The following is a 24,636-nucleotide window of genomic DNA, read 5'->3' as shown; positions in this document are numbered from 1 at the left end:
GACCTCCACATACTCCATTGTGCATCTCTGTCAGCAATCTTTTAGCTTGGGAGTCATCTAGGCACATCTATAATGCTCCATCTCTATTTCACTAGTATAAGTCTCCTTGAATAAGCACATATTTTTGAGACTTCAATTTCAATGTCCTTTTCTTATTTTGAGTCATTTTTTCTGGAAGAGTTGCATCCCTTAGAAAATGCACTATTTATGAATACCAAGGCTACAACTCAATACTAGTAACTAGGACTTGCTCAATTTGAACATTATTAACATCATTAGTAACCAGATTTGACTCAGCCATTAATCTAGCAAGGCCTAGTCCTCTTACCAATTTGTTGATCTTGATTTCTAAGTCAAACTCTTGTATTCTAGTTATCTACCTACACCTTTTACCAGTGACCTTAGGCTGAGATAGAATATCCTTGACAATTGCATGTGGAACATAAGCAATTATTCTTGCATTCACAAGATATGGCCTAAATGCTTTAATAGCCTTGACTAAAGCATATGCCCACTTCTCCATAATTTCATATTTCAACTCTGTAGCCTGTAAAGATTTTTTATAATAGGCAATTTGATGTTCATACCCCTCATCATCTTGCTGAAGTAAAACCGTTGCTACTGTGTGATATGAAGCAAAAGAGAAGAGTGAGAAGGGCTTACTATTATTCAGAGATTTCAACACCTGTGCTTCTTGGATAGCCCTTTTAATCTTGTGAAAAGCTTGTGCAGCTTCCTCATCCCAGGAGAACTTTGCATCTTGTTTAAGTAACTTGACAATGGGATTAACAGCCTTAGCAAAGTTAGCTATAAATATACTAACAAAACTTATCTTACCCAAAAAAGATTGAATCCCTTTAACATTTTTTGGCTAAGGCACATTATTAATAGCTTCAATTCTTTCTGGGACTATTCTAACCCCTTCTTTGGAAACAATATGCCCTAACAATTTTCCTTCAGTCACAACAAAGTGACACTTTTTTGGATTCAATGATACACCAAATTCCAAAGCCTTGCAAAATAACTTTTTCAAATGACCACAACGATCATCAGCTTTCTTGGAGAAACATGTTAAGTCATCTTGATAAACAACCATTATAATATTGATAAATTCTTTAAAAGCTACATCCATAGCCCTCTGAAATGTTGCACCAACATTCTTCAGACCAAATGACATTCTCACATACACATAAGTTCCCCAAGGGGTATTAAAAGTAGTTTTAAATTACTCAAACTCTTTCACTAATACCTGATTATAACCTGAGAACCCATCCATCATTGATAGTAAATCACAACTAGTTACGCTTTGTAACATTGCCTCCATGTTTGGAGATGAGTAATTGTCCTTAAGAGATGCAACATTCAAGTTCCTAAAATCCACACAAAGCTTGATGTCCCCATTCTTCTTTCTGATAGGAACTAAATTGGATACCCATGGAGAATGCCTTATGGGCTTTATAAGCCCTCCTTCTCTTAACTGAGTCAGTTCTTGCTGCATTTTGGTTTCTAAGAGGGGGTTAATAGGTCTTTGATTTTATCTGAAAGGCTTAGCATCAGGATGCAGAGGTACTTCATATTGAAATAATTCTTGTCTATACACCTTCAGATCCTCATAGGACCAAGCAAACACATGTTTGTCCTTTCTTAATAGATTAATGAGGTTAGTCTTGATATGGGGAGACAAATTCTTCTCAATATATACCAACATAGGGGATGATTTTATCCCTAAATTTACCTTTTCCAATTCTTCCAATTTAGTAGATGACTTTTGGTGCAAATGGTCATCATTATAACTAAAGATACCGTCTAATTATACCAATCCTTTAGGTATCTCATTAGTTTCTAACTGAACCATGTCATTTCCAAAAACTATTTCTCTGCTATCTACTACTTCAACCAATGCATTACAATCAGTTTTTTGCCCTTCATACTCATCAATACATTGTACAAACCTAAGTATATCATGATCATCTTCAAACACCTGTCAATTATACATGTTATCAGGGATAGCAGGTCTAGCTTTTACTTCAACTATTGATACACTAGTTAATGTCACATCCTTATTTTTTAATGCAACATTGGCCAAAAAATCTGTCATGATGTTCTTTGATATTTCAATCCAATCAATAGAAAATGCATTAAAATGCTCAATTACATCCCAGACAACATGTTTATATGTTTTCAATCAATCATGTTTGGATGCATATCAAGACCTTATCTGGGATACTACTAACTCTAAATCCCCAAAGACTCTTAATAACTAAATTCCATGCTTCTTAGAAATTTGTAGCCCTAATAATAAGGCCTCATATTTAGCTGTGTTATTTGTACACTGAAAAAGCTAGTAGAAAAGAGTATTTGAATGTAATACCTAACAGGGAAACAAACAATACTCCTACTTTAGACCCTTCTTTAGAGAAAGCTCCATCAAAGTACATGCACCACAAGCCCTCCCATTGAGATTTCAATTAATTAACAATGGGATTAGTATTTTTTAATTGAGGATGAATGGTTTCCACTCTGAAAATATCAAGGTCTACATCAATCATGCAATTGAGCATGTTAGGATCTACTTTCTCAATAACCCTTGGGGCACATGGTTCCTTGTACAGCTTAACCTGATTTTCATTCACTGGGATGATTGCATGTGAAAGATCTAATTGAAAATTTCCCCCAACTGTTGCAGCCCATTGTCTAGATAACAACATAGCATAATGAGGATTAGTGTCAGTCACTATGACATCCATCTTGTAGGTAGCTACAGGGAATGTTGCTATTTTTACCTCTACATCCTGAATTGTACCTACCATAGGTACTTCTCTATTGTCCATGGCATAGCATTTCCCATACAAAGTACTTACTGATAGTCCCAATTCCTTCATGACACCATATGGCATCACATTTGTAGCAGCTCCTGAATCAATCATGTAATTTTTTATTATCCTATTGTTTACTAACAAAGTTAAATTAAAAGGATCCACCTAAGAAGGTTCTTGAGTAATTGTAGTTCCCACATAAATTTTTGGGATTTCTTGCTCTTGATCTTTCTTATCCTCCTCAGTATCTTTAAGTAAAGGTGCATTGTTGTTTGATATACTAGAAAATAAAGAAAGAGTTGCTTCTCTATGCTCTTTTATTTTAAAGAGTTCTACCAATGGCACTGTAACTTTCATTTGGGTCAAAGCTTGAGTCATATCAAATGTAGAGCTAACAATTGACTCAGTATGGGTTTTAACTTTTTTCTATTTTACGGTGGCTCACCTTTTTAGCTGCAGCAGTCACTAGTGAAGTGCCAGTAGTACAGTTCTTTGCATTCTTTCCCAAATCTTTGGATTGGTCCCCTTTTGCATGGTCATCTTGGGGTAAAGTGCTATTGCTTCCCATATTTTTCTGAGACACTTCTTTCATAAACATAGAACCAGGCTCACCATTATCTCCATCCTTTTTGTTGCTTCTCAAATTTTAGTTATGTTTGGCTTTAGCTATAGCAACTTTACTAAGATTTTTGACTTCTTCTTCACTAGGCCTTCCAAGATGGACTTCTTCATCCTCAATTGTTACCACATTCAAAGTGGGGTGCTAGTCAATTGTTAGCTACCCATGATAGCCTTCATTGTGGCTCAGTGTATCCTACCCACTTGCTTCACTTTGTGAATACTCATCATCACTTTCAACAATAGTTTCAAACATATTGACAGTAGGCCTATCCTCATTCTGATATCTCAATTCACTATCACCCCTCATAGATTCATTTAATTCTTGAGCCATGACACACTAGTAAGGATAATGTTTCCCATCACATGTTGTACACCAAGAAGTGTTTTCCATAATATACACATTCCCACCTTTCAAGGGATCAAGTGTATCTTGATTATGTGTGTTTTTTGGCTTGTCTTGCATAGGTTTACCATCCTTCCAAGTGGTTTTATATGGCATGTCATGTATCCTAGGAGGCTTGTCTTGCTAATTGTAATGAGGTTTGTCATTTTTACTCAACTTGGTAGTAAGATCTTTCATGGCAGTCACAAGCTTCTCAATTTTATCCTCTTCCTTAGAAACTTTATTTGGTTGTGGCTTTGACTCTTGCCATAGTCTACCATTAGTCCTCCTTCCCACCTTTCCTGATCCTTTCCTATTACTTTGTACATTTATAGCAATTCTAAAAGCATCCCTTAAACTATGTGTGTCTTTATCCCTAAGAATGTAAGCCATTTTGGGGTCAAATGCATTATAGTAAGTAGTTAAACACACATTATCATCTAATCTCATTATTTGAAAAAGCCTATGCATTTCCTTTTGAAACCTTGCATTGAAATCTGTGATAGCCTCATTATCAGACTTCCTAATATTATTAAATTCATTGAGCATAAAACTCACATTTGTCTTATCACCATATTTCTCTTGGAAGAAGATCTTAAACTCTTCCCAAGAACTGATGCTATTATTGGGTAAACCTCTGTACCAATCCCTTGCATCATCCACCAAAGACTGCACAAACAATTTCATGATCACATCTTCATTAGCAATCTCATAATCATTTACCATGTCACCAAAAGACTTTAAGTTTTCCTCTACACTTATGGCATTGTTTCCAACAAATTTTTGAAGCTTCTCCCTCCTTTCAATAGGAACATGGTTTGGGTAACCTGGTATTCCATCAAAGAAGAGCTGTCTATACAATTCCACATTAATGGGTCTTCTTTGGAATTGGTTACCAGTAGGATTATTACCACTGTTCATTTTTATATTAGGATGACAAGTTTGAGGGATTTGGTTATTTTGATTAGTAATACGAATTTGATTTATTGGGACAATATCACAAAAAGGGGCAGAATTGCTTTGACTAGTTGGTGCATGCTGATTCTAAATTGGAACAATATTTACAGGTAAGGTTGACTGAATTTTGACTATAGGATGTGAGACATACTAAGGTGGTGGCTTACTTGGATCTGTCTATTGAAGGAAAGATTATGGGAGGAGCCTTTAAGTAATCAATTTTTCTTTTAACTTCTTTATTGGTTGCTTCTAATTCAACTCTTTCCAATTCCCTTTGCAAATCTTCCCTTTCTCTTCTCATTCTTTTTATTTCTATTTCATGTGCAGATAATCTATGAGATATCTCTTCTGCAGTCTTAGACCCAGATCCAATCTCCATGACCTTTTGTTTCCCTTTGTCAATGGTATTTCTAGTAGGTTGTGGGTAACTATTGACCTCTCTACTAGCTTGCACAATAATTTTATGTGTAGGATTGGTCTTAACAGTCAGATTTTCCCTAATAACTAGGCCTTCTTCCTCATTGTTGGACTTTTCTTGAGTAAATAATTCAAGATCTGCAATCTACCTCATCAACTTGTCTCTCTCAATTAGTTTAGCCTTAATTTCATTTCTCTTTATTTATTTCCTTTTATGTTGTTAAAGAGATCAACTAATGAACTCTTCTATTAAGAACCTCAATTTCTTGGGATACTTCGTTTGGATCTAAGAAAATCTCTTCTGAATCTAACACATGGGCTTGATCAATATCAATCAAACTAATTTTTCCATCTATAGTTCGTGGTACAGAATCCATCCTAACATTAGAACTAATCCTATGGTTTCCAGAAATACTAGTATGAGAGACTCTACAATGCAAAGTTTGGACATCCTCACTATTACCAAATAGACCCGTATGAAAACCCATAAGAAGTATTATAATTTGCATATATGGGTCTTTCAAAAGACTTACCCATGTGATTACCCTTCTGTATCCATGCAGCTTTAACTGGTTCATGTGTAGCTATTCTCCTTTGACCATTCTGGGCTTGCTAAGGCAATCCCTTTTGCAATCTCTCTTGAGGATTCCTCCTCATGTAAGAACTCATTCTTTTCCCTTTCTGCATTATATGCACTTCCTTAAAATGACTTGTTCTTTGTTAAGAAAACTGGTTGTTTTTTATCAGAGTCGCCACACAAATTGGGAAATTAAGAAATTATTAAGCTTGACAAATCATTCACAGGAGATAATAGAACAAGAACACAATCTTTAAAGAAAAAAAGATAAAATGTAGGGATAAAGAAACTTGCTATGAGGACATGGGTATACACAAACTTGAACAAACTTTGGGCAATACAGGCATTGATATTCAATATAGATTTACACTTTGACTCTCCCTAGCAAAGTCGCCATTTTTATTGTTCTCAATTTTTGATTGCTTTGTTTTCTCCACTAGAATTTCAAACCTCTGTGACCTATGGGGAGAAAAAGAAGAAATAGAAACAAAGGAAAATAATTGACAAGGTTTAAACAAAAAACCTTCTACACTTTAAGCTTCCACTTAGCTTAGGCGGGTGTACCTTTGGGATCACTCTTTGCAAGTGAATATTTACAGAACACCAGTGCCAACTTCTACAAACCCTACAACTTTAAACATAACTAGACATAAATGAAAGACTTGTATTCATTTTCATTGATCAATAAGAAGGTCATGAGCTTCAACAAGCTATACTAGTGCCTTATTCAGGCTTCATAGTCATTCAGAATTAAACAAGACCTGACAGAAGAAAATCACATACATGCCATTACATTTATTTAACTAGATCTATATATGGCTAACAAATATAAACTCTCACCATATGCTAAACCCAGTCATTGAATTCAAATAGGAATCACTAATTACCAATGAAAAAGGATTTTAGTATATCTAATTTCCCTCCTTGAGGGAACAACCTAAACACATTCTTGTAAATTGCTTTGCAAATCATTCAATTAAATAATCCTAAATCATCTAATCAAAATGGTAACCAATCACAGAGACATGAAGACAATAGGAATCAAGACTTAAAATGTTATGGTTTGTATATTAATATTCTACATAGCTTAGAATGATTTTCCAAACACTAGAAAAAACCTAAATACATTTTGCTAGAGCTTTCTTATAGAATTCTTGTGATGATTTTCTAAGTAGTCCTAGTGTCCATTTATAGAGATATGGATGCGACAAGCCTCGGACTTTCCTAGAAATATTTTGTTATAACCATAATTCCCCCTCAAAAAGGGTTGCATTGCTTACTAAAGAGAACAAGAGGAAAACCAGTCAGTTAACTAGCTAGAGAAAGGCCAAATGACTCCTTAATATTCACATGTCAAGTGCTAGGTGTCCTCAATTATTCAAAAATCCGATTAGCCTAAAATAAACTATTACAAGAGCTAACCGTTTCCAATTTCCTAAGGGTTGTCACATGCTGTAGCATTGGTTGACTCTTCTTGAACCTCTACTTCTTGTATCACATACTTATCTTTCCATTCTTCAAATATGTCATCACCAGGCCAGGAAAAGTTAACAATTTTCTTCTTCAACTTATTTAATCTTTTCCATGTATTCCTTAATTGCTTATTTTCCAGAAACCCAAAATGTGACTTTATCTTTTCAATTTCCTCAATTGTTTGAATAAACAAAGATGTATCATCTGAATTTATGATGTCATTTATCCATTATGATAATTTATGGCCTAACTTACCAAGCCACACCTCTTTATCTTTCAACTTGTTGGCACCAATAAAAACTCAAGAAATAGTTCAAACTTCTAATCAGCATACTCTTTTCTATAGAGATTTTCTTTTTTTTCTAGATTAACGCTTTCCTCTGGCAATCTAGTCATACCTTTTACCAACTCATAAGTGGATTTAACAATGGCATCAACACCTTCCTCTTCATGGTATAAGTACATAAGTTCCAAATCCACCTCCATAGCAATCCATTTATCAAAAATTGGCTCCAGAATGGCCTTATCGTCCTTCAAATAATTCAAATGGTTCACAACTCTTCTCATAGTTATGTACACAATTGAAGCCCCAACTATATCAGCAAATTTCAAAATGGTTCCCTTGACCTTCTCCTCATATTTGCTTGCAAAAATGGCCTGAGCTTGCTTCAACCTTTCTATATCATCTTGGATACTTGTAGCAGATTGAAAACCAGGAATCTTAGGGGAAAGAGGAAATTCAATAATCGGGCTAGTAAAAGGAGGTCTAGTCAGAGAAGAGGCAATCATCAAATTAGAGGGTTTGCCTTTTTGTTCTTGTCCTACTATCTGGACCTTCAACTTGGCAATTATGTTGTCCTTATGAGCTATCTCAATTTTAGCTTCATTATAGGCTTTCAGGACTACTTCTAACTTCACCTAGAGATCAAATTTCTCCTTGGCTTCTTTCTCAGCCACTGCCATACTGAATTTTGTAGATTCTAAAGTTGTACTGGCAACCTCTATCACCCATGTGTCCTTCACTCTCTTGACAATCATGCATCCTGAATAACTAGACTCTAAGGAGTCATTCCTCTTTTTACTTTCTTCTCTTCTTAAGGATCACATAACTAAGGCTGCATGGTAAGTGTTGTAGGTTATTCCTTCCAGAGGGTTAGTCTCTTTTCTAACTGCATCAAGAATTAATGCATCACCTATATCCTACTTAGTGAGAATAAAAACTCCAACTTCTGCAATCATTTTCCTTCTCCTACTAAGGGGTAATTGTCTCAAATTCTGCTAGCATCTCTTGCTTTACCTCTATCTCAATAAAAGATGTATTTTTTTGGGGATGTTCAACCTTCCCCTTCTCACATCTCTCCTTGAATTGTACTATATTTATTCTCCAAACAAACTATAAAAAATGCTCTTGTTTTGACAAAATTGCTATGTGCCAAAAATTCCTCACTGGCCTGCTTAATGACAGATTCCAATTCCTTACCTTTGAACAATTCAGCAATCAAGTCCATTTTGGCACTTGTTGGTTCTTCTGGCATTCCTTCTTTCAGCTCTCCATATGTGTGGGCAATTTCTCCAAGACTCCCTAATTGCAACAACTGCTCAGCTACTGCATTCTAATCTCCTATGTGTATTGGGTATTGGGAAGGAGAATATAAGGGCTCATTTGTCTGCACTTCCTCCCCTACCCTTTTCCTTTTTGGATAGTCTTGGATTTCAGTGATATCTTCATGTGGCCTTTTTCATTTCTAAGTGGAGGTCTCATCCCTTTTTGGAATTACTGTATTATACCCTAATTTTTTATACATCACATATTCACTAGGGGGAACCACCTTGGCATAAGTAGGCTTAGCTAAAAAAAGTTTATCTTTCTCAAGATCAGCTCCTATTACAACCTCCCTTTTCTCTTTTAAAGTTTGCATTAGATCCTCAAAATAGACCACCAAAAATTTAATCTTTTCTTCAAAAGGATTAAAATTAGCCAAAGGATCATAGTTTCTATCAAAATGCTGAACGAAATCTAGAGTTTTCTTGAACACTATCCATTTCTCCTTCCTTAATTCTTGTTCATCCAGATTAAATTCAATCCTTATTAGGTCTTTAGGGAAATGAAATTGATGAGCTTTACCCCCACATCTGACTTTCTTCCTAAACATACCATTGAAGAAATCCTCTGGATCAACAAACCTAGAAACTACAGTGGGTAGCCTATATGGATGAAGAATTTTATCAAAATATACCCAGCTACCCTTGGTGATTACAAACTGATGGGCCACTATGACTGTTGGTAAAATGGTGCCCCTTCCTTTGTTTGTCAACTCTGCTTCCTGTAAATCTCCAATTTGCCTCAAGATATCAACTATACCTACCTTCAAAGGGACTTGGTAGGGGAGTAAATATGGGGTTCCCCTAAACTATACACTCTGAAAATAGTAGAAATAGAGTACAAAATTATATCCCCTAGTTATGCACAATTTTAATAACTTCAACAAACTCTTTGGGTCTAATGAATTCCAAGAGGGCCTTAGGGATCCTAGGGTTTTCTTGACATAAAAGGATCCTAAGCCTAGATGCAAAGTATCTATACAATTTCAAATAAATTGCATCCTCTCTGTCCAAGGACAAAATGGTGCTCGATAACTGAATAGGCATTTCCTCTCCCTCTTTTTCCCTTAACAAATCCATCTCAGTTGCAAGTATTGAGAACCTTTAAATAAGAGCATGTGCATAAGCAGTGAATACCATCCAAAAGGTCTATCTACTTTAGCATTTTTTATTCCAATTAGGCCTTCATGAATGGCATCAGTAAGGTAAGGTGCAAAATCAAAAGTCACAGCTAGGTATGTATTCAAAATTTGTGCCATCATAAGCATGTAGTGGGTTGGCATGCTGTCCTCTACATCTTCCCCAAGAATCTGACTTAAAGATGAGTATAATCCTTTAGCCCTCAGAGTAATGAAATTCAAAGTTGAAGGCTCCATCGTGCATGGGCATACTAATGTCAATCCTCCTATTTTTGCAAATAATTCTTCCAATGGCCCACTCCTAAGATGATTCTTCTATGCATCATAGACCTTCTTATGCATGTCAAAATCAATAGGCTTTAAATAATTTGAGGCCTCACCTAACCAAAAAACATTCCTGAATTCATCATCATTGATTTCAATTAAAACTCCTCCACTTATATTTCTCACAATTTTAGTGATGGGGTCATAGTTTTTTGTAATCTGAGTCAGTAGGTCAACATCCATGAATACCCTAGGTACCACAAGTTTTCCAACATCCAACTCCCATATACTGTTAGTTGGGGAAAGTGAATTCCACTGACTAAATCCTACTCTAAATATTCATAAACCTACCATGACTATCTAAGCATCCCTCAAGTAACAACCTTTATTATATAGTCCGTCACCAACTTTCAGACGGGAAGCTTTAGGCACAAGTTCTGTTATTTTGGCTACACTATTAGTGGATTGAGCCAATTGCTCCAAGAAATAATCACAGATAGCTCATTCTTGGTAATCCACCTTTCCTCTGGGTTCCTTTCACAGTGCCATCTTAAATAATATCCCTACCACAATCACTATTTCTAATAATTCATCATAAATTGTGAGCACCACAAGAGAAAAGATACAAAGAAAATTCATAGAAAAACTTACTTGTAACTTGAGAAAACTTAGACAGTGCACCTATTTTCCACAAAATTTCTTCGAATGCCCCTTTGCTATGTTGAATTTTGAACACTGTCTTATCAATGAGTCTTGACAGTAACTGAGCATTGATTACCAATTCATAAAGAAACACACTTTTGTAGTTAAACTTTTTGATATTTTAAAAATTTGGCTCCAACGGCCCAGAAGGACGCCCTCTGCATATTTCTCACTTGGTCACCAAGATGCAATGGTTAAAGTTCGGATGCACTTCCACTATTGTATAGTGACCACCATCAGATCCTACCAAACTAACACACTCGTTAACAACAACAGATTCCTTAGTGGGCCCATCAGTTGGTCACTAATCCACCCTTTGTTGCTATGTCACAACAATTATCAATTGTGCAATTGTTCTTTGTGGTATAGTAACCATCATAGATCTCTTCTTATCTTATCAGATCTTTAACATGCCTTGGTCTTTCTTTTCTCATGGACCCCACCAGTTGTCACCATGTCACAACTGATATCCATCATGAAGCTTTTTGTCGCGGTATAGCGATAGATGTCCAACCTTCTCAAAACTATGTGACCTTTATGATTCATTACCACTTAATCACCATCATTTTACTATTCACCATAACCTCTTGCTTAAACCATTGACCTTAACCATTGTCACTAATGGTTTGTCACCATGTCGCTGCTGATATCCATCATGCAGCCTTTTGTCATGGTATAGCAATAGGCATCCAATCTTCTCAAAACTACAAGACATTTATGGTTCATTACCACTTAACTGCCATCATTTTACTATTCAGTCTAACCGCTTGCCTAAACCATTGGCCTTAACTGCTGCCACTAATGGTTTGTTGCCATCTCACTGCTGATATCCATCATGCATCTTTTTGTTGTTGTATAGTGATAGGCATCCGATCTTCCTAGACTTTCTCATCGGTTAACTTGGCTGAGCTGCTCTTTTGTCAGGCCCCACCATTTCGTCGCCAAGCTGCAATGTTTAAAGTTCAGGCATTTTTACATTGTGGTATAGTGACATCTGTGAGATCAAACAGGAACATACCCAATTTTTAAGGACCCGACACACATATAATCAAAGGCATAGGACTTGCAAAATACTTCAAGATTGATAGACCCGACCTAAGCCTAGAACACAAAGTGGCTCTCTTTCGACAATAGGATGACCCTTCCACTTAAGTGGAAACAACAATGGGCTAAAATAAAAGATTTGAAGATAAAGCAACACAAGGGTTTATGCTTTAAAAGATTTTGAAATTTAATATCAAACCCTAAAACCTTTTGGCCATGGACTTGCAAACAAGGACCAAAATCAAAAATTCTGACAGACTTTCATGAGAAAAGGCAATACTTCCAACAAATTTAAAATAGGGATAACATGTGGTTTTTCCCTTTCTAGGTTTTCCATGTACAAATCATGGTGTTATGTGTATGGTTGTTTTGCATTGATTATGTGTTTATTTGTTAAGTTGCATTATTTACCAGTATCTATTTTTTCTTTACTGGTACTTAATCCGGTTAAAGGTTCTTCCGTAGATTAAATATTATAATCTCTATTAACAATTGATTCAATCCCCCCTCTCTCAGTTGTTCACTGGTTATCCTAACAATTTTTATCAAAGCTTTGGTCCTCTTTTGCAAAATCTTAATTGCTTGAGGTAGATCTTATGGCAACTAACACTTCTAATCCACTGACAACTATTTTCAAAAGAAAAATTCCTAAGCTTAATGGAACAAACAATGGAATATGGAAGATCAGGATGGAGACTCATCTTAGATGTCTTGGCAAGGATATTTGGGAGATCACTGAGAAAGGATATACACCTTATGATCCAACATCTAGTAGTCTTTCTCCTGTAGACTTGGATAAGAATATTGACAATGATTGTAGAGCTAGAGAAGCCCTCTTATGTGCATTTATTGATCAACAGATTATGGAATTGATTGACAAATCATTAGCAAAGGTTATGTGGGACAAATTGCAAACTTTAAATGAAGGTGACCCTACTATGAAAATTTCTAAACCTGATGGTTACCAGGTAAGGTATGAGAACTTGAAGATGGAAGATAATGAAAGAATTGTTGTGTTTATGGAAAGAGTAAATGATATTGTTATGGGAATTCGATATTGTGGAGGATCTTTGAGTGAAGATTAAATAGTTTCCAAAGTCTTGAGAGCCCTTCCACTAGCTTACAAGATGAAGGTAACTGCAATTAATGAGTTGAGAATAATGGCAAACTCTTCAGTTAATAGAGACATCCTAATTAGAAAATTATCTGCTTTTGAACTTGAACAATTTGGATCTTCTAGAGTTGTAAAGTTTGAACCTTCTTTTCATGCATCATCATCATCATCTACCAGCAAAAGTGATTGGAAATTCCAATATGAAAAAGAACTGGAAGACATGAGGAAAGAAGATGAAGAATTTGAGCAACATGAAGCCTTATTTTCTAGAAGAGTACCTAAAGGTATGACAGGAAGTAAGTTTACTTTGTTTGACTGAGTTTGAGTTTGGAAACTTTGTATCTATTTTTCAATATACTGATTCACCCTCCCATCTTAGTATTCTACCAGATACTTACTCTTTCATCATACTATCGGATTGGTCATTTTGCTTCTAGCTGTCCTAAAAGGAATGCAAGATTTGAGGAAAAAGTTAAGAAATCATTTAAGCCTAACCAGAACAAATATAGATTCAAGAAATATAAACAATGCTACATAGTGGATGAGGAAGGAGTAATTGATGACTCTAGAGATTAACATACATAAGACTCTACAAGTGCATCCGACAATGGTAAGGAATGGGTGTTCTATACTTTAAAAGAAGATGAACCAATAACCGATATCAAAAATGAAGAAAAGACCTTGGCAGCAAAAGTTGAAGATAACGATAAATGGGTAATTGACAATGGATGCTCACACCATATGTGTAATGCCCCACAGGGAATCCCTGAAGGGATAAGCCAAAACACAAGAATAGAGTGCAATAATTTTTTTTTTTTAAAGTTACACCACATTAAGATACAACAAGATATCAAAGATTCAGATTACATAGTGGAAGACATCAACTAACACCTAAAGAGTTTCCCAACGAGATTACTAAAATTGCACAATTCACTTAACTCACACAATTAATCCAATAAGATGATTATCTTAATAATGAGATAATTCTTAATCAGGATAATTTCTTTCAGAAGGTGGAAATATAAATCACAAGCAAAGATTCATCCATTAAGATCTATTCATAATCTTCATTCAAGCTTTTCATTAAAATACAAGCAATACATCTAATATTCTAACACACAAGAATTTCATCATAAACTTATGAGATCTATCCAAGCATACTTAATTTCCTTAACAACAACTGAATATATTCCATTACTCTAAGTTACATTCTTTCATATTCCAATTTATTGCATTTTAAAAGACGATTGCATACATGCATCTACGATAATTCTCATCTAAACCACTTATGCATTCGATCAAAATGGCATTCAAGAAAGGATTGCACATAAGCATTTAAAGTTAATTCCCTCTTATCCACTTATACATTCTAACATAAGCTATTCATACATGATAAAGTTGAATAAGGGAAACATAAGAGAATAACATCACATAACACCATAATGATCTCAGAGTTCACCCCTAAAGGGCTAAATCTCTAGGTCTGCTCAACTGCAAGACCCCTCTGATAATTAATAAAGTTAAGAATACATGAGGTTACACCATTACAATCCAGCCATCAAGGCAAAACATAAACAATATACAAGCGACCGCATCGGTCAATTAATACATAAACGATCCCTGAAAAGAAAAGGATCTAGCTAAACATAATCAAAGCTAATACAAAGGTCTAGGAGAGCATCCACAAAATTGAGTCATCACCACCTAAGGTCTAACTTGAAACCAAGTACTTACAAGGGCATAGACAAAAGGACGACCCACAAAGGTACTCCTAATAGGACAAAACGACAACATACTAGCGAATGTAGGGACAAGTGTCATCACACAACCTTGTATGGTTACCATGGCAGGTCTTCATAGGTCCTGACCCCATACACTGGGTTACCCTGGCAACCTAATCTGAACCTCTAGCCCATCCAAGCCTTATGTGGACCCACACATCCTCTTGTGAAGACAAGGATGATGGTTTGCCATTTCAGGCCTTCTCACAACATGTCAAGTCTTTGTTAGCACTTGTCCCATGTGTGAGGCACAATATCTTACTTAGAGATTACATTCTAATCAACTGTTAGGTTATCACTTATTAGACTCACTTTCGAAGGGTTACCCAACAACCACTTTGGGCGTGGCCCCCAATTGAAAGCCACTTCCCCATATGACACTAGACTATACTCAGACGAACTCAAAAACCAGGGAATAGACATGGTCAGATGAACAGAGTTCAAGAAGGAGAGAACAACCATCTAGTCAAACATGACTCAAAAGAGGTACACTTACTGACAGTACTCTAACCAGAGACCTAACCAACCATGGTCAAACACAAATCATCATTCGACACCCACACAAAGGATATGACCAAATACGACACTACCACAAAACAACAGTCAACTCGGAACTAAGGACTGAAATAGGTACCCCAAATCAATCCATACAACAGGGTCCTATCAAACAAAGCATGACTTTCCATTACAAAAGCAAAAGAGAATCAAGAAATTAAACTCGCAAAGGCGATAACCGAAAAAGACAACTTTCTTTCCCATTGATTAAACCAATAAAGGTCGATCAAGTTTGCTACATGATCTATGTTTCCAAAAATACACTAGTAGGAAATCATCATTGCAAGGTGAATACAATATCACAATTTGCAATAGTACCATTGTCTATTCCTCAAACAGAGGAAAAATATAAATTAACCATTCATTTTACTAAATGAGAATATCAGTAACTAAACAATTTTCCAAATGATACTTAATTAAATTTCCAAAAGCACATCGTTTAAATTCATAATGTCCAAGGGTTAAATATTCATTTCTAACATTTCCAGATGGCCTATATCATTAAAATCTTCAAACAATATATATTCTTGAATAAAGTATGATTTATCTCAAAAAAATTTCCAATATAAACAATATTTCATCTTTTTCAAAAGATGCTCCCCTAATATTATAGGTCCAAAAGGATTAAATATTAATTCATAAATATTTATAACCCTACGGCTAATAAAATATACACAATTAATATTTAATATTGCATAATAATCCAATTAAGTATTAATCAACATATATACATTTATTTCCATTGATAAATATATATAATATTAATTAATAATTAATTAAACACTTTATTAAAAAAAACTTTTAAACTAATAAATTTATTTATTAATTTTGTTTTTTTAAACTAAAAAAAAATAATAAAAAAAAATACAAATTAAATGGGGGGGGGGGGGGGGGGGTTTCCACGTGGACCCCACGTGGTCCCCATGGGAGCTCACGCAGCCCCAAAGGGGAAGTGCTGCTTCCCAAGGGAGCACGCAGCATCCCCAAAGGGAGAGCTGTTGTTCCCAAAGGGAAGCACGCAGCACCCCTTGGGGTGTGTTGCTATCCCAATGGGATACGCAACTCCCTCTTGGGGTTTCCCCAAAAAATTTAGCAATTATTTTAATTTTTTAATTTTATTTTTTTATTTTAAATTTTATTTTTTTAAAAATCACTGTTAAAAAAAAAATCAACAGTTCCAGCCAGTCTCAGGAGAGACTAAAATAATTAAATTTTATTTTATTCTTCAATTGCAATTTCAAAGAAAACCCAGATTCTCTTAAATCAACAGCATATTTGCCAAATAAGATCTATTAACCTCCATATATTCAACCACTAACATATATCTCTGATTTAAAGCATGGAATTGAAGGTATTCATATGGAACTTAATTTTTATTTTATTTGAAAAATAACATAGAAATTTCCAGAATATGAGTAACAGATAACCATAATTCCTACCTCAGTAAGCATTCCTAGAAAGGATCTGATGAAGAGCCCCCAACCTGCAGCTCAAGAAATCCTTCTCCTTCCAAAACCCCCAAATTTCATCCCAAAAATATCCATCCTCCAAAATTTTCCAAAAGTCTAGGTTATAAGGAAGAGTTGACCAAAATTTCATTTTTTTGGAATTAAAATTTTTATTTAAAAATAATTCCCAAAAATTACTATTTTCCAACTATATCAATAGATTAAATTGTTTTTCAATTCAAAATTGATTTTCTCAATTAATTCAATTTAACCTTTCCATTTCAAAAATGCCAAGAAGATAAAATTAATTCTATTTCAATTAAAATTAAATCTTTCTTTTTCAACAACATAAACATAACAAATTTAATATTAAAATTAACTATTTAATTGAACTTGCTCCCAATTTAAATCGAGCAATTCAAATTAACGATAAATCACATAAAGAAATCCTGTTTAATTTAGTCCATTAATCTTTAATGCACAAACACATATTTAATCAAATTAAATACTAAGGACTAATTAATCAATTTAACCATTCACACCAAACACGCAAACCAAGAAAGTCAACCAAATAGTTGACTCGCAAACCCAAACAAAAAGGGAATACTGATGACAACTGACGATGCTCACTTGAGCATGAGTATGGTCAACTAGGGTCCTACGACCACCTAATCCAACTCTAAGGATTAAAGAGGTACACTCAAACCTGCAAATCTAGGTGAAGATGAACCTCGCACTCATGCGGCGTTGTACCTAAAATCTCCTACAACCAAGATTCATACATGCATACATATATAAACTTAACGAAAGCATTAGCCCGATATTAATACCATGAAATAGGAACACTAAACAACTTGCATACAACTAGTGTGAAAACCACATCAACAACTATGCATTAAATCAAACATCTGACTATAATCATTATATTATGATAAACTAACTAAGATAAAACTGAGATTAGAAATTGATTAGGGCAGGGGTACTACAATATGACTAGAGATAAAAGAAAAAAAATTTCACTACAAGAATACAATGGAGGTCAAGTCGGATTTGGAGATGACAAAGCATGTATGATCAGAGGTAGAGGTATTATTTCTTTGGATGACAAGAATAAAACTGATAATGTTTATTATGTAGAAGGTTTAAAGAATAATCTTTTGAGTGTTGGTCAACTGGTTGACAAGGGTTTCCAACTTTAGTTTAAAGATAGAAAATGCAAAATCATTAACAAGACTAATTTGGAGATTGCAACTATTATTCAGATTGGAGGTAACATATTTCACTTGAACACTGGTAATAAGACATGTTTGATTGCTCATATTGATGAGAGTTGGTTATGTCATAACAGGTTGTGTCATGTTAATTTTGATTATATTTTTAAGATCAGTTCAACTAAGGCAGTTAGATATGTACCTAGGATTGTGAAGCCTCATAATCCGATATGTAAGGAATGCCGATTGGGAAAGAAAGTTAGAAGTTCTTTTAAGAGCACGCATGATAAATCTAATAATGTACTTGATTTGATTCACACTAACTTATGTGCTCCAGCAAGGACTGGAAGTTTTAAGGTGATAGGTATTTTATGTTAATTATTGATGACTATACTAGAATGATGTGGGTGACTTTTCTTAGGGAGAAGTCTGAAGACTTTGAGAAATTCAAGATCTTTAAGGAAAAGGTTGAAACAAAAAATGGATTGAAAATCAAATGTTTGAGATCAGATAATGGTGGTGAATTCACTTCTCATGAGTTTAATAGTTACTGTGAGACAAATGGCATTAAGAGACTATTATCTGCACCCTAGACTCCTCAATAGAATGGAGTAGTGGAAAGAAAGAACATAACTATTTTGGATGTAGCAAGATCTATGATGATGGTGTTAGGATTTTTAAAGATACAGAGAGTGGGGGGTGAATCAGTATCTAACTGGTTAATGAATTTACTTGATTTAAAACTTGTAAAGCTTATCAAAATTGTATACCGGTAAACCAAGAATAATGCAGTAAATAAGAATAACAAAAACCACAGGAAAACACACCATAACACAGTAGTTTAATGAGGAAACACGGTGTGGGAAAAACCTCAGTGGGATTTGTGACCTACAATATTTGCTTATTGGCTAATAAGTGAATATTACTCTTACAATAGGGGCCTGCACATGTAGGAAGGCCAAGTGCCTAGAGCTCACTGCTTAATTACAAAATGGGAAGTCTCACTGACTTACAAAATGTCTTATGCAAATCCAATGTCTTGTACTACTTCAAAATAGAATCTACTATACCAGATCTAGTACCAGTTTTAGCTCTGCTTCATACATAAACCCTTAACCTATAATTCACATAATAGGTCTACCTTAATTTGCCTATTCCTTTCTTACAAAATGTTCTATAATGATCTCATACATATATGAGTCATTTTATAACTCGCCAAGTCCTCTTACAATGATTTTACAATTAATTACAAAATATATTATACACAAAATTCCTGGCAGCCTGGGTGCCGGTATACTTCTTTTTACTGTCAGTGTCATGTGTGCCGCTATAGAGTCTATCATTGCTTGGTGCTAGTAAATTGTCCTCCTGGTATTATATGATTGCAAGGTTGCCATCGATGAAAAAACCTTCAATCACCTACAATATCTCATTGGAGTGTGCATTTTCCAACAATATCCCCTTTGGCATTGATGGCAACACTCATGAGAAAAATCCAAAAAGTGTCATCCAAAAAGAATTTGCTAGAATTGTCTTATCAAAAGTTGTGTACCAAAAGAATATGTGCTCCCCCTAAGCTGATGAGCCATTTGCTGATTATTTTTCTCATTACCACTACCCCCCCTTTGGCATCAATGACAAAGGTTGTCAAAGTATCAGTTGAGTGTGGTTTCTAGCTTCATCCTTGTAACCGGTTGGTTACAATTTGAAAAAGGTTTGCCAATACCAGATTCGGGCTCTCAGTGAACTGTTTACTATCTTTTAATGCAGCCTCTATCCTCTAAATTATACCAGTGAGGTCTTGCATTTGTTGTGTCAGTGTTTTCTATCCTTGAATTAAAGCCTCAAATATCTCTTTTCTTAAGGAGGCAAGGTAGTCCAATTTTGGACTAAGTCTCCATTTTAGATCATTTGCAATCATATAATATTGGCAGGACAATTTACTGGCACCAAGCAATGACAAACTCTACACTAGCACACATGACACTGGTAGTAAAAGGAAGTATACCGGCACCCAGGCCGATAGGAATTTTGTGTATAATATATTTTGTAAGGTTGCCATCAATGACAAAACCTTAAATCACCTACAATATCTCATTGGAGTGTGCGTTTGCCAACAGATGGAAGCCAAATTGCCTCATATCTACTAGAGAGAAGCAGTGAGTATAATAGTCTACACTTTTAACAAAGTTCACATCAAATGTGGTAAGACCCCTTATGAATTATAGTTTGTACATACACCTGCTATTAAATATTTCAGAATTTTTGGAACTAAATACTATATCAAAAGAGATGATTCTATTGGAAAGTTAGATCCTAGTTGTGATGAAGGGACATTTATTGGTTATGCAATTCAAAGAAAAGCATATAGGTGTTATACCAAAAGATTGCATAAAATTGTGGAGAGTGCTAATGTGAAAGTGGATGAGAAGTACAAAAATCAATCAATATCATATGATAGGGAACCGTCAATGGAAATGATAATAACAGAAAGGACAATTCCTCAACCGATACAAGAATCTGAGATAGTTACATCAACACTATCAAAAAATTTAATTGTGATTGATGATCAGAGCAGTGAACCTGAAATTCAGAAGACACCAAGATATGTAAGATTGAATCATTCTAAAGATGAAATCATTGGAGATAGGAACAAGGGAGTTATGACAAGAAGGATACTTGCAAATAAAGAGGTATGTCTTATTTCTCAAGTTGAACCAGCAACTGTTATTGAAGCTTGTAAGGATAAATATTGGTTAAAGGCTATGGAAGATGAATTAGATCATATAGAGAAGAATGAAACATGGACTTTAGTTCCTCAGCCTAAAAAAAAATGTTATTGGAACTAAATGGGTTTTTAGGAATAAACTGAATGAGGATGGTCAAGTTGTAAGGAACAAGGCTAGATTGGTTTCTAAAGGATACTCTCAAATGGAATGAATTGATTATGGTGAAACATTTGCACCTGTAGCTAGAATTGAAGTTGTTAGACTATTTATTGCCTATGCAGCTTATAAGAACTATAAGGTTTATCAAATGGATGTTAAATGTGCATTTTTGAATGGTGAAATTGAGGAAGAAGTATACATTGAGCAACCTGATGGATTTTCAATGATAAAGATATGGTTTGCAGATTGAAGAAAGATGTATATGGATTTAAACAGGCTCCTATAGCTTGGTATGCAAGGTTGGATAAATATCTTTTGAAGCTTGGTTTTACTAAAGGCAGTGTTGATAGTAATTTATATTATAAGATCAATAATAATGATATTCTGATTATTGAAGTATTTTTTGATAATATCATTTTTGGAGGAGAAGATAAATTGTGCATGTAATTTGCTAACAATATGAAGAATGAATTTTAAATGTCCATGATTGGTGAAATGAGATTCTTCTTAGGTTTGCAGATTGCTCAAATTGATAAAGGCATTTTCATCTCTCAAACTAAGTATTTGAGGGATTTGTTGAAGAAGTTTGGTATGGATAATTCCAAACCGGTAAGTACTCCTATGGTGACAAGTGAGAAATTATCTATCAAGGATACTTCTACACTGGTAAATCTGACAAGGTATAAATATATGATTGGTGGTCTATTATATTTGACTCAGACTAGAATGGATATTATGAATGCAGTAAGTATTGTTTCAAGATATCAAAGCAATCATAAAGAAAATCATGAATGCATAGTAAAGAGGATATTCTGGTATTTGTAAGGAACAATAGAATATGGTTTATGGTATTCTAGGAATGATGACTTCACTTTATGTGCATATATTGACTCCGATTGGGTAGGAGATACTGATGATAGGAAGAGCACTTCTGGTGGAGACTTCTTTCTTGGAAAGAAACTGGTTTCATGGATCAGATAAAAATAGTCATGCATTTCTTTATCTACTGTTGAAGCTGAGTATGTTGCAGAAACAACTAATTACACTCAGGTCTTGTGGATGAAATAAATGTTGAAGGATATTAGGGTAAATTGTAGTGAACTGGTAGTTATCTACTGTGATAACTTTGTAGCTATTGATATGTCTAAGAATCTAGTATTTCACTCTAAGACTAAGCATATATCAATAAAGTATAACTTTTTGAAGGACAAGGTAGAAGGAAAAGAAGTCAAATTGGTTTATGTGAACACTAAAAAATAGATTGCAAACATATTCACTAAACTGTTGTCTAGGGAATCATTTGAATATTTGAGAGACAGGTTAGGGGTTTTTGCCCCTTTAGTAGAGACTTGATTGATGCAATTTGTCATCAGCCTGACTTGCATTATCAGAGATTTTATTCATTTTTTGGTACTAATGAGTGGTGCTACTACTCAAGGGGAGTAGTTAGCCTTGAGATTTAGAGGTTTTTCATTCTTGCTTTGATATTTTTGTCAGATTTTTAGAATTAATGTCAAAGGGGGAGAGATAGTGATTGGGAGAGATGGTAATGTATTTAGAACCTTACAGAGATATCATTCACTAGGGGAGAGTTATTCAGGAGATTATTGGTTGTCTTCCACAAGTGGAGACTTGTTTGGCATTTCTTGGTACTTTGATGTTTTTCACATCTAGTGTTGCCATCAATGCCAAAGGGGGAGATTGTTGGCATTATGGATGAATTTATTATGTGTTGCATTGATGTTTTGTCATTGATGTCAACACTAGATGATATGGTTGGTTAATAGCACCGATAGATAGGTTTTGGTTACCGGTAGGAGGTCTAGTGTTACCAACAGATGAGACTATCTGTTGGACACTTCCGACTTGTTTGGATCTATGGATTATGTTTGGTTACATATGGTACATGCTTCTGGAGCATGTCTTGGTTAGTTGGTATGGACTTGGTAATTAGATGCTATCATACACTCTGGTAAACCCTTACCGGCTTTGGTTCAAGGCTTTACCAGTAGAGCTTTCACTGAGGAATCTTGACAGTATGCATAAGTGGTGTTGGTGCAACTTCTAGATAGATTCTAGGATGTTGAAGATGTTCTCTGATCATGCTTCAACTGTTTGAAGACATTGCTTTGGTGTGGTGGACTCAGAATAGGTCTAATACCTATCTAGGTTATGGACCAGTATCATGCTAATGTGTACTCTACATGTTACTGGGATGTTTTGGGATGTTCTATGAATTGGTTATTATTGTTTTGGTCTTAAGCTGACAAATATCATTGTAATATGAATTATGTAATGATCTTATTGTAATATCTTTTAGGTGGCCAACCTAATTGGTTTAGGCCTTAGGGTTTGTATAAATAAAAGGTAGAAACTCTTTGTAGAGTATCATGGTTGTGGAAAAGGTCATGGTCAATGATTGAAATGTGTGAATATTGTAATATCATTCAAGCAGAGGAGTTGGTCGATCATTGGTGATCGAATTGGATTCAGAAGAGGATTTAGTCATCCACCATTGAGCTTAACCAGTACTGTAATCAGGCATGGTAGATGGTATCTCTGGCAGTTCACTCTATTGGATTATTTTATAGTTATCTTGAGGTGGTTTTAACCTCTATAGTCAGTGAGACTCTTTTGTAATGATAAGTATGCTCTAGGCAATGTGCCTTCCTGCATGTGTAGGCCCCTCATTGTAACACATACTTTCTGTAGAAGTATCATCTGACTGTGGGTAGCATTCCCACTATGGTTTTTCTCTTTCTGGGTTTTCCATTTACAAATCATGGTGTTATGTTGTATGGTTGTTTTGCATTGATTATCTGTTTATTTGTTAAGTTGCATCATTTACTGGTATCTGTTTCTGCTTTACCAATACTTAATTTGGTTAAAGGCTATTCAATGGATTAAATATAATTTGTTAACAACTGATTCATCCCCCCCCCCTCTCATTTATTCATTGGCTATCCTAACACATCAGTCCTCAGACACTTTATTTTCTTACCGCTCTCCTTCTCAGCTAAGGCCTTGAATGCCTTGAACTTACTAAATGCTTTAGTCTTATCCTTCAAGAATGTGACCCACATCATCCTTGAGAAATCATCAGTGAAGATCATAAAATATATGTCACCTTGAATACTTTTAGTCCTTATTGGTCCACAAAGTTCTGTATGAACCAAATCTAATAGATGTTCAGTTAAAAAAGATTTGCACTTGAAAGTTGAGGATGACATCTTTCCCAACTGACATTCCTTACATAGAGCATTAACCGGTTTGTCCAACTGAGGCAAACTTCTCACTGTCTTGGACTTACTCACTTTAACAATGTTTTCAAAATTTATATAAAAAAATGTCCTATGCTAAAGCCAACTATCATTTGTTTTTGCAATTAAACAGTTGCTGACTTTAGGATTAAGGTGAAATAGGTTACCTTTAGTTTGCTTCTTGGTTGCAATTAGTTCACCTTTTCTCCCATAGATTTTGCACATACCATTCTTAAACTCTAATGGGTATCCTCTTTCATTGAGTTGTGTAATACTCATAAGACTTTTCTTTAAATCTTCAACCCAGTAGACATCATTTGCACTTCTCTTTCCATTAAGCGAAATAGTTCCCTTACCGTTAACCATGCAAGGTGAGTCATTACCA

Source organism: Cryptomeria japonica, chromosome 10 (assembly GCF_030272615.1).
Source record: "Cryptomeria japonica chromosome 10, Sugi_1.0, whole genome shotgun sequence".
Lineage (NCBI taxonomy): Eukaryota > Viridiplantae > Streptophyta > Pinopsida > Cupressales > Cupressaceae > Cryptomeria > Cryptomeria japonica.
The sequence above is the reverse complement of the archived record's forward strand: the minus strand, read 5'-3'. Positions refer to the sequence as shown.